This window comes from Papio anubis, chromosome X (genome assembly GCF_008728515.1).
Source record: "Papio anubis isolate 15944 chromosome X, Panubis1.0, whole genome shotgun sequence".
Taxonomy (NCBI): domain Eukaryota; kingdom Metazoa; phylum Chordata; class Mammalia; order Primates; family Cercopithecidae; genus Papio; species Papio anubis.
The window spans coordinates 126,998,346-127,014,790 of NC_044996.1; the positions used below are offsets into that span (position 1 = coordinate 126,998,346).

Here is a 16,445-nt window from a genome sequence, read left to right on the forward strand (position 1 = left end):
CACAAATAGATCTATTTTAAAATGGGCCACAGCTAATTGATTATACATAGCAAAAATTAATTATTTTCAACCAAATCCTTTCAGTACAGCAAATCATTTTAAAACAAATTTTATTTAGTATATTAAAATTGCATTCATAGAGTAAAAAAACAAAAAAATTACATTTTAACATTTTAATTCTTTTAAAAATATATTTAATTCTCAAAGACAAATATCCATTTTAATCAAATAAGAAGAAAATATTTATTAAAGTAAACACATTAATCTACTAACCAATAAGTGATCTTTAAATATACTGTTAATTTGTTTCTTCGTTTAATGGCTATTTCTCACAGTACATTCAGTGAGAAAAATAAAACTTAAAATGAACCCTAAAAAAGAAGCAAGGTTAACGAAATTTATGTCTCAAATGACCAAGGTCAGTTACGACTGTTATCCAAGGATAAGAACTGAAGTCTCCCAAAATGCAAATTTGTAGCCAGTAATCAAATTATAAGGCTTTAAAGTACACACAGTACTTTCTTGGTTGCTTAAATAACACATTTTAGCCAAATTGTCCTCTATCGCACAGATTCTCAAACTAATCCTATTAAGCTAAAGTCACCACGATCTATAGTTTATAATTAATACATTTTTCAAGGTTAATTGAAAATAAACCATTGGCAGCATAAGAGTTTCACATTTATTCTCATTAGTTTTTCAAATTTAAGCCGTGCTTGGTCTCTAGAGCTTTCAAAGTGCCTTAGAAAACTGAGTTCTTCTTCAAAAATAAGTGAGGTGAAATAAGTGAAGAAAATAATCACTAGAACTACCTGAGCATGGTTTATAGAAGGTTAAAAAAAATGCTGTAGGGGAAAAAAGGAAATCAAAAGGTGTAATAATTCTAGTTTCTTTAGGGTAAAGTTAGTAGCCATTTGCAAGAACTACATAAAGTTCTTAAGTTTTCCAAATATTTTGTTCTGAAAAAGTTCTTACTAAGCATATGAAAATACAGAGATTTGAAATTCAAAGGGATGAAAATAACTGGGAATGAGTCATTTCAGCTAAGAAAATGGTTCACAGGAAAGGTAAAAAACCTCTTGCTGAATATTACTTATAAACTGGACAAGATATTTCCAATTTTAAAATGTAAACAGGACTTCCAGTTTCAGCATCAACCCATACAGTGCCATCACTCCTGTCCTTACATTAAGAAAAAACCCTAACAAATTGAAAATCAGCAACTTTTCTTGGATTTATAGAATTGAGGTCAGAGGGTAAACCAATTGCCTGAAATCTAGAGAAACAGGCAAATACAAAGAATCACATCCAAGATAAGCTTACCTGGAGCAGAAGGCACTGGAATCATACACTAGTAAGAAAACTTAAATGACAATTTTAACAAAGGCTGCGACTAGCTTGTGAATGAGAACTCCTGGGGACTAAATCTTAGGAGGCCCTCTAAGTTCTTGCAGTTTTACCTCCAGGAAATCTCACCAGGTTCTGACTATGAAGACCCAAGAAAAAACTCCTCCCCTTTTGTGTAAGATGCAAGGAAAAATACTTTGAAATACACCCAGGGGTAAGATCTAGTAAAAATCTCCTCTTCTTTTAGGTAGGGAGAGGAAGAAAGTAACCACTTTGAAATACGCCTAAGGGAAAGGTAACCATTTTGAAATAAGGTCAGAATGTTTTTCATAACAAAGGTCAACACTCCAAGAGAAAATTTACCAGAGCCTTAGCGTCCAGTCCCTCTAGCCTTCTTGTTTCATCTAACAGAAGAAAAGGAGGGAAGCGGGGTGGCTGGAAACACTTCTGAAGGTTGTAGCCAAAGACTCAGGTCTTACAAAAGAATGAGATTATAGAACACTTTCCCTTCGCCATACTCTTCCCATCATGTCAACAGAGCTCCAGTACATTAACAGGGAATTACAACTGAAAGAGTTGCAAGACACAGACTCAATATTTATAAAGGAGTTCTTAGGAGAACCCACAGACAACAGGCTAGGAAAAATAAAATAACAAAGGTACTAGAGGAAACTGAAGCCTCTGGCATCTATACCTACATCATTAAACATGACCTAGCTTCTAGACAGATTAACATAAAACCTTACACTAAAGGCCTATTTATTCAGTTCCTATTGCCTAATATATCATATCCAGCTTAAAAAAAAATTACACGGCATGCCAAAAAGCAAGAAAAAGCATAGTCTAAAGAGACAAAGTAAGCATCAGAACCAGACTCAGATATGGCACAGACTTGGGGATTATCAGATAGGGAATTTAAAATAACTGTGATTAATATGTTAAGGGCTCTAATGGGAAAAGTAGACAGCATGCAAGAGCAGATGGGTAATATAAGCATACATAACTCTAAGGAAGAATTAAAATAAAATGCTAGAAGTCAAAATCACTGTAACAAAAATGAAGAATGCTTTTAAAGGACTTGACAGTAAACTGGACATAGCTGAGGAAAAAAAATCACTAGGTTGTAAGATATGTCAGTAAAAACCTCCAAAACTAAAATGGAAAGAGAAAAAAGGAATTTTTCTTTTCTTTTCTTTTTTGAGACAGAGTCTCACTCTGTCGCCTAGGCTGGAGTGCAGTGGTGTGATCTCGGTTCACTGAAACCTCTGCTGCCTCCCAGGTTCGAGCAATTCTTCCAGCCTCAGCCTCCTGAGTAGCTGGGATTACAAGCGTGCGCCACCACACCCGGCTAATTTTTTTGTGTGTATTTTTAGTAGAGACGGGGTTTCACCACCTTGGGCAGGATGGTCTCAATCTCTGGACCTTGTGATCCGCCCGCCTCAGCCTCCCAAAGTGCTGGGATTACAGGTATGAGCCACCGTGCCCGGTGAAAAAAAGAATTTTAAAAAGCAGAATAGAACATCCAAGAATTATGGGAAAATTACAAAAGGTGTAACATATATAATTGGAATACAAAGAGAAAAGTGAGACAAGGGAGAAGAAATATTTGAAAGAATAACGGCAAAGAGTCTTTCAAAATTAAGGGTGCCAAAATGCATATCCAGGAAACTCAGAGAAGACCAAGCAGAATAAATACCAAAAGATCTACACCTAAGTACATCATATTCAAACTACACAAAACTAAACACAAGGAGAAAACTGTGAAAGAAACCAGAGGAAAAAAAACACCTCACCTATAGGGAACAAGGATAAGAACTACATCTGACGTCTTGTCAGAAACCATGCAAGTAAGAAAGTAGAGTGAAATATTTATAAAATGTTGAAAGAAAAAAAAAAAAACTCTACCTCAAAGTTACTCAGTGAAATGATCCTTCAAAACTGAAGGAGAGTTTCTCAGATAAACAAATGTTGAATGAATTTGTCACCAGTAGACCCGCCCTTTAAAAATGCTTTAAAAAGTTCTTCAGAGAGAAGGCAAAATTATATAGATAAGAAACTGGGATCTACAGAAAGAAAAGAGCATTGGAGAAGGAATAAATGCAGTTAAGATAAAATCTATTTTTCCTATTCTTAACTGATAACTGTTCAAAATAATAATAGTAACTATTATTGACTGAGTATAGCATATGGATAAGCAATATGAATAACAGTAACGTTATAAGGGACTGGAGGAAGAAGTTCAAATACTCTAGTAAAAGGTACCTACAGTCCTCAAGAAGCAGTATAGAGTTATCTGAAAGTGTACTTAGATAAGTTGTAAATGTACACTGCAAACTCTAGGGCAATGACCGAAAAAAGAAAAAAAAAAGTAAAAACAAGTATAATGGACACTCTAAAACAGGAGAGAAAATGGAATCCTGTAAAATGGTCAGTTAAAACCAGAAGGCAGAAAAAGAGGGGATTAAAAAAAAAAAAAGTAAGTACAACAAATAGAAAATCAGTTATAAACATGGTTCATATTAATTCAACTATATTAATAATCATTTTAACTGAGAATGGCCTCCGAACACCAGTTAAATTATCAGAGTAGATTTAAAAAAATGAATATAAAGAAATGGGCCAGGCGTGGTGGCTCATGCCTATAATCCCAGCACTTTGGGAGGCCGAGGTAGGAGGATCACTTGAGCCCAGGAGTTCGAGACCAGCCTAGGCAACATGGCAAAACCCCGTCTCTACAAAAAATACAAAAAATTAGCCAGGCATGGCAGTGCACACCTGTAGTCCCAGCTACACAGAAGGCTGAGGTGGGAGGATCGCTTGAGCCTAGGAGGCAGAGGTTGCAGTGAGCCATGATTGTGCCACTGCATTCCAGGCTGGGCAACAGAGCAAGATTCTGTATCTAAAAATAATTAATAAATAAACAGAAAGCAAAAGAAAGAGAGAGAGGGAGAGAGGGAGGGAGGGGAGGGAGGGAGGGAAGGAAGGGATAGGATAAAAGTAAAGGGATGGATAAAATTATACCACATTGGCCGGGCGCGGTGGCTCAAGCCTGTAATCCCAGCACTTTGGGAGGCCGAGGCGGGTGGATCACGAGGTCAGGAGATCGAGACCATCCTGGCTAACATGGTGAAACCCCGTCTCTACTAAAAATACAAAAAACTAGCCGGGCGTGGTGGCGGGCGCCTGTAGTCCCAGCTATTCGGAGGCTGAGGCAGGAGAATGGCGTGAACCTGGGAGGCGGAGCTTGCAGTGAGCCGAGACCGCGCCACTGCACTCCAGCCTGGGCGACAGAGCAAGACTCCGTCTCAAAAAAAAAAAAAAAAAAAAAAAAAAAAAAAATTATACCACATTAACACTAATTAAGAGGAAGCTGAAGTAGTTACATAAATTTTAGACAAAGCAGATTTCAGAACAAGGAAAATCACTGGGATAAAGAAGAGCATTACAAAATGCAAAATTCTCCAAGAAGACATAACAATCCTTAATATGAATGTACCAAACTAGACAGCATCAAAATACATGAGGAAAATACTCATATAACTGCAAATAGAAATAGACAAACCCACTACTATAGTTGGACACTTCAACAGCCCCTTTCAGTAACCAATATAGCAGGCAAAAAAATGCGTATGGATATCTATGAATTGAACAATACCATGGAGCAACTGGATCTACTTGACATTTATATCACACTTTAGTAACAGCAGAATACACATTCTTCTCAAGCTTACATGGAACAATCACCAAGATAGACCACAACTGGGCCATAACACATACCTTAATAAATGTGTAGCTATCATAGTAAGTATGCCATCATACCGCAATGGAATTAAAATAGAAATCAGTAACAAAAACATAACTGGAAAGTCTCAAAATAGTCACAGAATAAACAACAAACTACTAAATAACACATGAGTCAAAGAAGTCTCAAGAGAAATTTTAAAATATTTTGGACTAAATAAAAATACAAGTCAAAACTTGTGCAATACTGTGAAAGCAGCACTTAGAGAAAAGTTTATAGCATCAAGTGTGTTATTAGAAAACAGACGTAAAATCAATAATCTAAGCTTTAACTTAGGAAAGAAAAGAAAGAAGAGCAACTTAAGCCTAAAACACGGAGAAGAAAAAAAATTTTAAATGACAGTAGAAATCAATGAACTGAAAACAATCAACAATAAAAATAAAAGCTGCTTCTCTGAAATCAATAAAGCTGATAAACCTCTACCCAAATTAACCAAGAGAAAAAAAAAACACAAATTATTCACATCAGATTTGAATGAAGAGTCATCACTACCAAATCACATGGACATTAAAAGGAAAATAACAGATTATTATAAATAAATCTATGCCTAAAAATTTGACAACTTAGATAAAATGGACCAATTCCTTGAAACATACAAATTACCAAAATTTACACAGAAATTAATAATCTGAATAGGCCTGTATCTATGAAAATGGATCAATAATTATTAACATTCCAAAAAAGAAAGCTCCATTCTTACATGGTTTCACTGGTGAATTCTAGCAAACATTTAAGAAATTATACCAATTATCTACAATCTCTTCCAGAAAACAGGAGCAGAAGGAATACTTCCTAACTCATTCTATGAGGTCTGCATCATCCTAATACCAAAATAAGCTAAATAAATTTTTCAAAAGGCAAACTACAGACCAATACCTCTCATAAATATAAATGCAAAAATGCACAACAAATATTAAGGGAATCAAATTCACCAATATATGAAAACAACTATACACCAGGTATGAAAGGCTGCTTCAGGGCCGAGTGCAGTGGCTCATGCCTGTAATCCCAGCACTTTGGGAGGCCGAGGTAGGCGGATCACCTGAGGTCGGGAGTTCGAGATCAGCCTGACCAACATGGAGAAACCCCATCTCTACTAATAATACAGAATTAGCCAGGCATGGTGGCGGATGCCTGTAATCCCACCTACTCGGGAGGCTGAGGCAGGAGAATCGCCTGAACCTGGGGAGGTGGAGGTTGCAGTGAGCCGAGATCACGCCATTGCACTCCAGTCTGGGCAACGAGAGCGAAACTCCATCTCAAAAAAAAAAAAAGAAAAAAAAGAAAAAAAAAAAAAAGAAAGGCTGCTTCAGCATTCCAAAATCAAGCCATGTAATATACCACCACCACCATGCTAAGTAGAAAAATTACATGGTCTTATCAATGGATACAGAAAAGCATTTTTTGAAACTCAATCTCTGTTACTGATTTAAGAAAAAAAAAAAAAAAAACCTCTCAGCAATCTAGGCATAGAGAAGAACTTCCTCAAGTTGATGAAGAACATCTACATAAACCTAACATTATCGGTACTTAACAGCAAGAAACTGCATGCCTTCCCCTTAAGATCAGAAGGATGCCCCACCTCAAAAGTCATATTCAACACTGTACTGGAAGTCATAAGAAATACAGTAAGACAAGAAAAGGAAAGAAAAGATATACAAATTGGGAAGAAAGAAATAAAACTGTTTTGTTCACAGATGACATGACTGTCTATGTAGAAAATCCCAAAAACCCACAAAAACAAAAAAAAGAAAAAGAAAAACCTGGAACTAATAAACAATTATAGCAAGGTCACATGATGCAAAGTTAACATACAAAAGTCAATTACTTTCCTGTATATCAGCAGAGAACAACTAGAATTTGAAACTGAAAACACAATACAATTTATATTAGCACCCCCAAAATAGTACTAAGGTATAAACCTAACAAAATATTTGCAGGATCTGTATGTGAAAAATTATTCATTGCTGTGGAAAGAAATCAAAGATGATCTAAATAAATGGAGAGAGATTTCGTGTTCATGGATTATAAGACTCAATATTGGTGGCCAGACTTGGTGGCTCACGCCTATAATCCCAGGACTTTGGAAGGCCAAGGCGGGTGGATCATCTGAGGTCGGGAGTTCGAGACCAGCCTGACCAACATGGCGAGACCCCGTCTCTACTAAAAATACAAAAATTAGCAAGGCGTGGTGGTGGGAGCCTGCAATCCCAACTATGCAGGAGACTGAGACAGGAGAATCACTTGAACCCGGGAGGTGGAGGTTGCAGTGGGCCGAGATCGTACCATTGCACTCCAGCCTGGGCAACAGAGTGAGACTCCATCTCAAAAAAAAAAAAAAAAAAAAAAGGGGAAAAAAAAAAGACTCAATATTGTTAAGATGTCAATTCTTCTCAACTTGATCTGTAGATTCAATGCAATCCCAATCCAAATCCCTAGAAGCTATTCTGTGAATACTGACAAACTAAAGTCAAAGGTTGTACCGAAAGGCCCAAAACAGCCAACCCAATACTGAAGAATGACAAAGTGAGAGGACTGATACTACTACTCCCATTGAAGATAATATAAAACTACAGTAATCAAGACAATATGGTATTGGTGCAAAATAGACACAGACATCAATGGAACAGAATAAAGCACAAAAACAGACTCAAGAGCCAGCCTGGTCAACATACAAGACCCTGTCCCTACAAAAAATTTAAAAATTAGGCCGGGCACAGTGGCTCATGCCTGTAGCCCCAGCACTTTGGGAGGCTGATGCGGGTGGATCACCTGGGGTCAGGAATTCAAGACCAGCATGATCAATATGCTGAAACCCCATCTCTACGAAAAATATAAAAATTAGCCAGGCGTGGTGGCATACGCCTGTAGTCCCAACTATTTGGGAGACTGAGATGGGAGGATTACTTGAGCCCAGGAGTTTGAAGCTATAGTGAGCCATGATTGCATCACTGTATTGCAGCCTGGATGACAAAGCAAGACCCCATCCCTAAAACAAACAAACCAATAAACAAAAAATAGACTCAACACAAATACAATCAGCAGATCTTCGTCAAAGGAGCATGGGCAATCCAATGGAGAAAATCTTTTTGACAAACGGTGCTAGATGTCCAAATGCACAAGAAAGAATCTAGACACAGACCTTACAACTTTCACAAAAACTAACTCAAAACAGATCATACACCTAAATGTAAAATGCAAATGTATAAAACTTCCAGAAGATAACCTAGAAAATCTAGGTGACCTTCAGTTTGGCAATGAGGTTTCAAATGTAACACCAAAAGGACTGTACATGAAAGACAAACTTGTTAAGTAGGACTTCATTAAAATTAAAAACTTCTGCTTTGGTAAACATACCATTATAAGAATGAAAAGACATGCCACAGACTGGAAAAAAATATGTGCAGAACACATAACTAGAGAGTGTTAGCACGGAAAATGGCAGAACTGGGAAATCTAGGACTCTGTCCCTCCACAAAAACAACTAATGAGCTGGCAAAAAGTATCAGAATCAACGTTTCCACAACTCTGCAACTATTCAAAAACTCACAACAACCAGAGGAAGGCTTGGTGAAAGAGACAGCTGCTTTATGATAACACTGTGCATTTTAAACTGCCTATCTACCTTTACCCACATATCATATCCATGGCAGATGAGGACAACTTCCTCAACCTGTTAAAGGACATTTTAAAAACCCACCGCTAACATCATGAATACTCAATGGTAACAGACTAAAACCCCTCCTCTCAAGATCAGGAACAAGACAAAGATGCCCACTTCCACCACTTCTATTCAACATAGCACTGGAAGTTCTAGCCAGAGCAATTTGACAAGAAGAAGAAATAAAAGGTGTCCAAACTGTAAATGGATAAGTAAAACTACCCCTATTCACAGATGGTACCTCATATAGAGAAAATTCTAAAGAATCCACACACACACAAAATTAGAATAAACAAATTCAGTAAAGTTGCATAATACAAGATCAAAACACAAAAACCAGTAGGCCCCAAAATATTAAACATGTAATTACCGTATGAGCCAGCAATGCTACTCCTAGGTATATATCCAAAAGAATTGAAAACAAGGACTCAGATACTTGTATGTGAATGTTCATAGCAGCATTATTCATAATAACCAAAGGTATAAATAACTTGTGTCCACGAAGAAATGAATGGATAAACAAAATGTGGTGTACATTTTCCCCCCACATATCATATCCATGGCAGATGAGAAGACTAGAAATAGAGGGCAAGTTCCTCAACCTGATAAAGAACATCTATAAAGCCCACAGGTAACAGCATGAATACTCAATGGTAATAGATGATATCTAATTACATGTATATACCACATTTTGTTCGTTGTATACATATACAATGAACATAATGAACATAATGCTTTCAAGGTTCAACCATATAATATTGTTATATGTTGTTCCAATATTGTCCAGCCATATAAAGGAATGAAGTTCTGATACACACCATATGAATGAACCTTGAAAACATCATGCTAAGTGAAAGAAATCGGACACAAAAGGACAAATACTGTAATATTCCACTTATATAAAATATCTAGAATAGGCAAAAATCATAGAGACAGAAAGTAGATTGGAAGTTACTACTACTGGGGATGGGGGAATTAGAGAGCTATTAATTGGCAGAGAGTTCCTGTTTGAGGTAATGAAAAAATTGTGCAAATACTTAGTAGTAATGGTTACATAACACTGTGAATACAATTAATGTCAAACTGTGGCCTTAGAAATAGTTAAAAAGGGGTCGGGTGCTCACCTATAATCCCAGCACTTTGGGAGGCTGAGGTGGGTGGATCACGACGTCAGGAGATTGAGACCATCCTGGCTAACACAGTGAAACCCCATCTCTACTAAATATACAAAAAAAAAAAAAAAAATAGCTGGGTGTGGTGGCAGTCGCCTGTAGTCCCAGCTATTCTGGAGGCTGAGGCAGGAGAATGGCATGAACCCAGAAGGCAGAGTCTGTAGTGAGCCGAGATCATGCGACTGCACTCCAGCCTGGGGGACAGAGCGAGACTCTGTCTCAACACAACAACAACAACAACAACAAAAAGGCAAATTTTATATTACATATATTTTACCACAATTTAAAAACAAAAAACAAGAAACAACTGGGGCCGGGTGTTGTGGTTCACACCTGTAATCCCAGCACTTTGGGAGGCCAAGGCAGGCAGATCACTTGAAGTCTGGAGTTCGAAACCAGCCTGGCCAACATGGTGAAACTCTGTCTCTACTAAAACTACAAAAATTAGCTGGGTGTGGTGGCACCTGCCTGTAATCCCAGCTGCATGGGGGTGCTGAGCCAGGAGAATGGCTTGAACCCGGGAGGCAGAGGTTGCAGTGAGCCGAGATCACATCACTGCACTACAGCCTGGGTGACAGAGCCTCTGTTTCAGAAAAAAAAAAAAAAAAAAAAAAAAAAAATTGGTAATATTTCTATGTACTGGCAACAAACAATCCAAAAAAGAAATTAACAGAGCAATTTCATTTAAAAGAGCAGAGAGGCGTGGTGGCTCATGCTTGTAATCCTAGCACTTTGGGAGGCCAAGTTGGGTGGATTACATGAGGCCAGGAGTTCGAGACCAGCCTGGCCAACATGGCAAAACCCTGTCTCTACTAAAAATATAAAAATTAGCTGGGTGTGGTGGTGTACATCTGTAATACCAGCTACTCAGTAGGCTGAGGCATGAGAATTGCTTGCCTCAACCTTGCCCAGGAGGCAGAGGTTGCAGTGAGCCAAGATCACACCACTTCACTCCAGCCTGGGCAACAGACCAAGACTCTGTCTCAAAAAACAAAACAAAACAAAACAAAACAAAACTCCAGCCTGGGCAACAGAGCAAGACTCTGCCTCAAAAACAAAAAAAGCACCTGAATGAATAAAACATCTAAGAATAAATCTAACCAATGAGGTAAAAGACTAGTACACGGAAAACTACAAAACATTGCTAAAAGAAGTTAAACACTTAAATAAATGGAAAGGTCCCATGGATTGGAAGAATTTATAGTTAGGATGACAGTATTACTCAAAGCAATCTACAGAGTCAATGCAATCTCTATCAAAATTCCAACAGCTTTTTTTCCCCAGAAATGAAGAAAAAAAAAATTTCAAATTCATACAGAATTGCAAGGAGCCCTTGATAGCCAAAATAGTATTGAAAAAGAAGAACAAAGTTGGAAGGCTCACACTTCCGAATTTCAAAATTTACTACAAATCTATAGTAATCAAACCAGTGGTACTGACATAAAGACAGGCACAAAGCCCAATGGAATAAAAGTGAGAGTCCACAAACAAACTCGCATGTCTATGGCCAACTGATTTTCAATAAGGGTGCTAGCACCAGTAAATGGGGAAAGAATGATCTCTTCAACAAATCCAGGTGCTGGGACAACTGAAGGCCAAGGCAGGTGGATCACTTGAGGCCAGGAGTTTGAGATCAGCCTGGCCAACATGGCGAAACCCCATCTCTACTAAAAATACAAAAATTAGTCAGGCATGGTGGCTTGCACACCTGTAATCCCAGCTACTTGGGAGGCTGAGGCACAAGAATCACCTGAACCTGGGAGGCGGAGGTTGCAAGGAGCCACTGCACTCCAGCCTGGGCGACAGAGTGAGACTGTGTCTCAACAATAAGAAGGAGGAGGAGAAGGAAGAAACAAGAGTTAGTGAGGATGTGGAGAAATTGGAACTCTCATACATTGCTGGTGGGAATGTAAAGTAGGGCAGCTGCTGTTGAAAACAGTTTAAGCAATTTTTCAAAAAAATTAAACATGGCATTTCCACTCTACTTTGGGGTATACACTCCAGAGAACTGAAAATAGAAACTCAAACAACACTTGTACATGAATGTTCACAGACAAAAGGTAGAAACAATTCAAATGTCCATCACCAATGAAAAGATAAACAAGATGAGGTATATTCATACAACACGAAACAGTATCATGCAGGCATAAAATGGAATGAAGTACTGTTACATGCTACAACGTGGATGAACTTTGAAAACATAGGTCAAGGAAGCCAAACACAAACGGCCACATGTTGTATGATTTGTATGATTCCATTTATATGAAATATCCAGAATAGGTAAATACAGAAAGCAGATTGGTGGTTGCCAGAGGCAAGGGAAAATGGTGGGTAATGAGTACAGGGTTTTCTTTTGGGGTGATGAAAATGTTTTGGAACTTGTAAGAGGTGGTGGTTGCACAACGTTATGAATGTACTCAATGTCACATACTTGTATACTTTAAAGTGGTTAATTTTATGTTATGTGACTTTTATCTCAATTTTTTTTAAAAAGGGGGAGCCTAAAATGTGATGAATTCCTGGCTCAACCATCTACTAACTTGTATAGCCTTCAGGAAATTAACCTATTTGAGCACCAGTTTCCCCCACATAAGAGGAGGATAATTCCTTCTAACTTTGATGGTTATTAATGAGGATTGAAAGAGACACGAAAATAAAGCAGCTAGCACAATGCCTGGAAGACAAGAGGCACTTGAAACGAAAGTTAACTGTTTCATCTTAATTTCTTATTTACGTTCCCTTGAATCTCACATATTTTTCTCCAAAGAATTTTACACTCATAAATCTCTTCATATTTATGAGAATGTCCTTCTCTTGAGCTGAAGAATTTTTTCAGTCTCAATGAGGACTATTTTCTTCGTATTCATCTTTGGGTGGAAAGGGCACTATGCAGGCCAGTGATGTGACAGAAGGTAAATAGACTGTATGTGTCTCTGTATGTCCAGTACCCAGCAAATTCCACATCTCTGCTGTGAGAGTTGACATGTGAAAGAGGTAACCAATACAAAACTTCCTGCCCAGCCATTCAAAGGATTTACTCAAGTCCCGATCAAGGGAAAAGTAATTCTCACTGAAGTCCCCCACCTTATTAACCTTATTCCTCAGGCTCTTAGAGCACCAAGGGCAAAGAGTCAAATAGAAATTGAGACTGTGGTTCACCAAGGCCACTACGCTGTTCCCACAATATTCTCCTAGTTAAGGCTTGTTCAATATCGGAAGTCAGCAAACTCTTTCTATACAAAGCCAGACAATAAATATTTCAGACTTTGTGGGTCTGTCTCTATCGCAACTACTCAACTGTCATTGTATTGCAAAAGCATGCACAAAAAATACTTAAATGACTGTGGCTGCATTCCAACAAAACTTTATTTATAAAATAGAGCCCACAGGCAGTAGTTTGCCAGCTCCAGACCTATACAGCTAGGGAAGGTTCTCCTGCCCATCCTAATATGGTAGAGTCTTAATAGCAATGACTTGGGCCTCCTGGATCAACTTTCAGCTGTGCCATTTGGGGAAGGTTCTACAATCCATCATTATCACACCAAGGATTCTGGGCCCTCTGACACACAGAGGTAAAACAGAGGTTCTCACTATACCATTCTCATTCAGTCCATTATCAGCTAATAATGTTACTCCTTAACTCTATCCACAGCTTTATGGTAGTTCTCATGTGGGGTTCTGGGAAATGCTTCCCCACCACCCATGCCCTACTTTATTATTGACATGAGTTTTTCCTAAAGCAGACTTCAATGGAGAATTTATTGGAAAAAACAAAAAAAGTGGGGGGGAAGGTTTCACACTATCATGTCAACTACCATCTTATCTCAAATTTATCTCTCCCAAACTATATGCTAAACTTCCTGAGAACAGAAAACACGACTTTAAGGCTGGGCTCGGGCCACGGTGGCTCACACCTATAATCCCAGCACTTTGGGAGGCCGAGGAGGGTAGATCATGAGGTCAAGAGATTGAGATCATCCTGGCCAACATGGTGAAACCCCATCTCTACTAAAAATAAAAAAATTAGCCAGACGTGGTGGCGGGCGCCTGTAGTCCCAGCTACTCGGGAGGCTGAGGCAGGAAAATCACTTGAACCTGGGAGGTGGAGGTTGCAGTGAACCGAGATTGTGCCACTGCACTCCAGCCTGGCGACAGAGCAAGACTCTTTCTCAAAAAAGAAAAAAGAAAACATGACTTTATATTTGTTAATTTATCCATGTTAAATTCCTTAAAAGTAATAATTACATCTTATTGTTTTTTTGCAGTCAGTGCCTAGCTAAGTGCCTGATATTTGATAGGCATTCAATAGATTTTTCTTAGATGTCTGGTTGAATTTTACTTTATAATGCCATGCCTAGAACACAGTGTTTTAAGTACAGGAAGTAGCTTAAAAAAAAAAAAAAAAAAAAAGTCAATTTTTAAAAATTAAAATGCTTTAATATATGAAAGTCACCTTTAAATTGCAAAATATGAACTACAGCTTCTAATTACACAGTAAATCAGTGTTGGATTACTTTTTATGTAGAAATAGATCACCATGTACTACTTTGTTATTTTCTGAGACAGAGTCTCGCTGTGTCGCCCAGGCTGCAGCGCAGTGGCCCAATCTCCACTCACTGCAACCTCTGCCTCCTGGGTTCAAGCGATTCTGCCTTGGCCTCCCGAGTAGATGGGATTATAGGCATCTGGCACCATGCCCAGCAATTTTTTTTGTATTTTTAGTAGAGATGGGGTTTCACCATGTTGGCCAGGCTGGTCTCGAACTCTTGACCTCAGGTGATCCGCCTGTCTTGGCCTCCCAAAGTGCTGGGATCCATGCACTCCTTTGAAGTAGTTTCAACAACTGATAAAGAGCTATGCTTAAATTACTCAAGAGTTTCCACTATATAGACATTTGTTAATCAGTGCATATATATTGCAGGCCTGTAGGGGGAAAAAAGATTCACACTCATTTTTGTTTCTGAAGTTTTGAAGAAAAGTGGCATTAAGGAGCTAGTATAAATCACTTAAGCACATTTATCAGAGACTAATGAAATTATTCACCTTATAGTGCAGAAGAGATGTTCTCTTCTTTGAATTAATTATATTTTTATGATTACCATAAAAGGACTTTAAAGTTAACTATAAGTATTCAATAAATAAGAATGTTAAATTAGAGAACTGAAGATGAAAGATGTAGTAGAGAGCTGTTGCAGAGTAGCAGGAACTCAGTCCCTGAAGAGGGATGAAAGATAATCCCAAGGATTTGAAAGTGGTAAACTGGAAAAGCATTCCAGCCAATTCATCCTCTAGAAGAGAGAGGGGAAATGATGATTTAGGAACTGAATCACTGTAAAAAGGAGGAATGAGGGAAAGTTTTCAGAGTAGAAAGAGGTAATACTAATTCTAACATGACTAATCCCTTACTCTGTTTACTAAAAAACTCACAAACAATAAACTAAATGTAGATTCGGATGATGAGGATAAAGGCAAACAGGAGGCTTGCAAAGGCCCAAAACTCTTCTAGTTCCCTAAAAAGGTCAGGTCAGGCCAGGCGCTCATGCCTGTAACCCCAGCACTTTGGGAGGCCCAGGCGTTGTGGATTACATGAGGTCAGGGGTTCAAGACCAGCCTGACCAACATGGTGAGACCCTGTCTCTGCTAAAAATACAAAAAATCAGTCAGTGTGGTGGTGCATGCCTATAATCCCAGCTACTCGGGAGGCTGAGGCAGGAGATCACTTGAACCCAGGAGGTGGAGGTTGCAGTGAGCTGAGATTGTGCCATTGGACTCTAGCCTGGGTAACAAGAGCAAAACTCCGTCACACACACACCCACAGTTAGATCAGCATGGAAAATGACACAATTTCTTTAATAGATAAAAAGACAACAGAAGTGGCTCATGCCTGTAATCCCAGCACTTTGGGAGGCCAAGATGGGAGGACTGCTTGAGGCTAGGAGTTTGAGACCAGCCTGGTCAACATAGTGAGACCCTATCTTACTAGAAAAAAAAAGACAACAGCAGCATTTGTAGTTTTTCCGGTATCAACAGTCTAGCAAAATCTCAAATACAAAATATTAAAATACAAAGAATTAGAATTTGGGTGAGACTATTTCAGTGTTCCAGACACTGTTCTACAATTAATTGGGTCAGCAACAAAACCCAGTACAAGAGCAGAAACCACACACAATGGTTCTCTATGAGTGCCTCTCTAAGAGGAGACAGATCTTTTTCCTCAAGTATCTTCTTAAAATTGTTTAGCAATTTAAAAAAAAAAAAAAGTAGGCCGGGCACAATGGCTCACGCCTGTCATCCCAGCACTTTTGAGAGGCTGAGGGAGGTGGATCACTTGAGGTCAGGAATTCAAGATCAGCATGGCCAACATGGTGAAACCCCATCTCTATTAAAAATACAAAAATTAGCCAGGCATGATGGTGGCTCATGCCTGTAATCCCAGCTACTCGGGAAGCTGAGGCACAAGAAT

At 38.5% G+C, this 16,445-nt stretch overlaps 1 protein-coding gene across 5 annotated transcripts in view; it reads right to left on the reverse strand.

The window, feature by feature from the left end:
* CDKL5 (cyclin dependent kinase like 5) overlaps positions 1-16,445 on the reverse strand; it is a 225,932-nt gene that overhangs the window by 119,991 nt on the left and 89,496 nt on the right. The gene's annotated exons all lie outside the window — the stretch shown is intronic.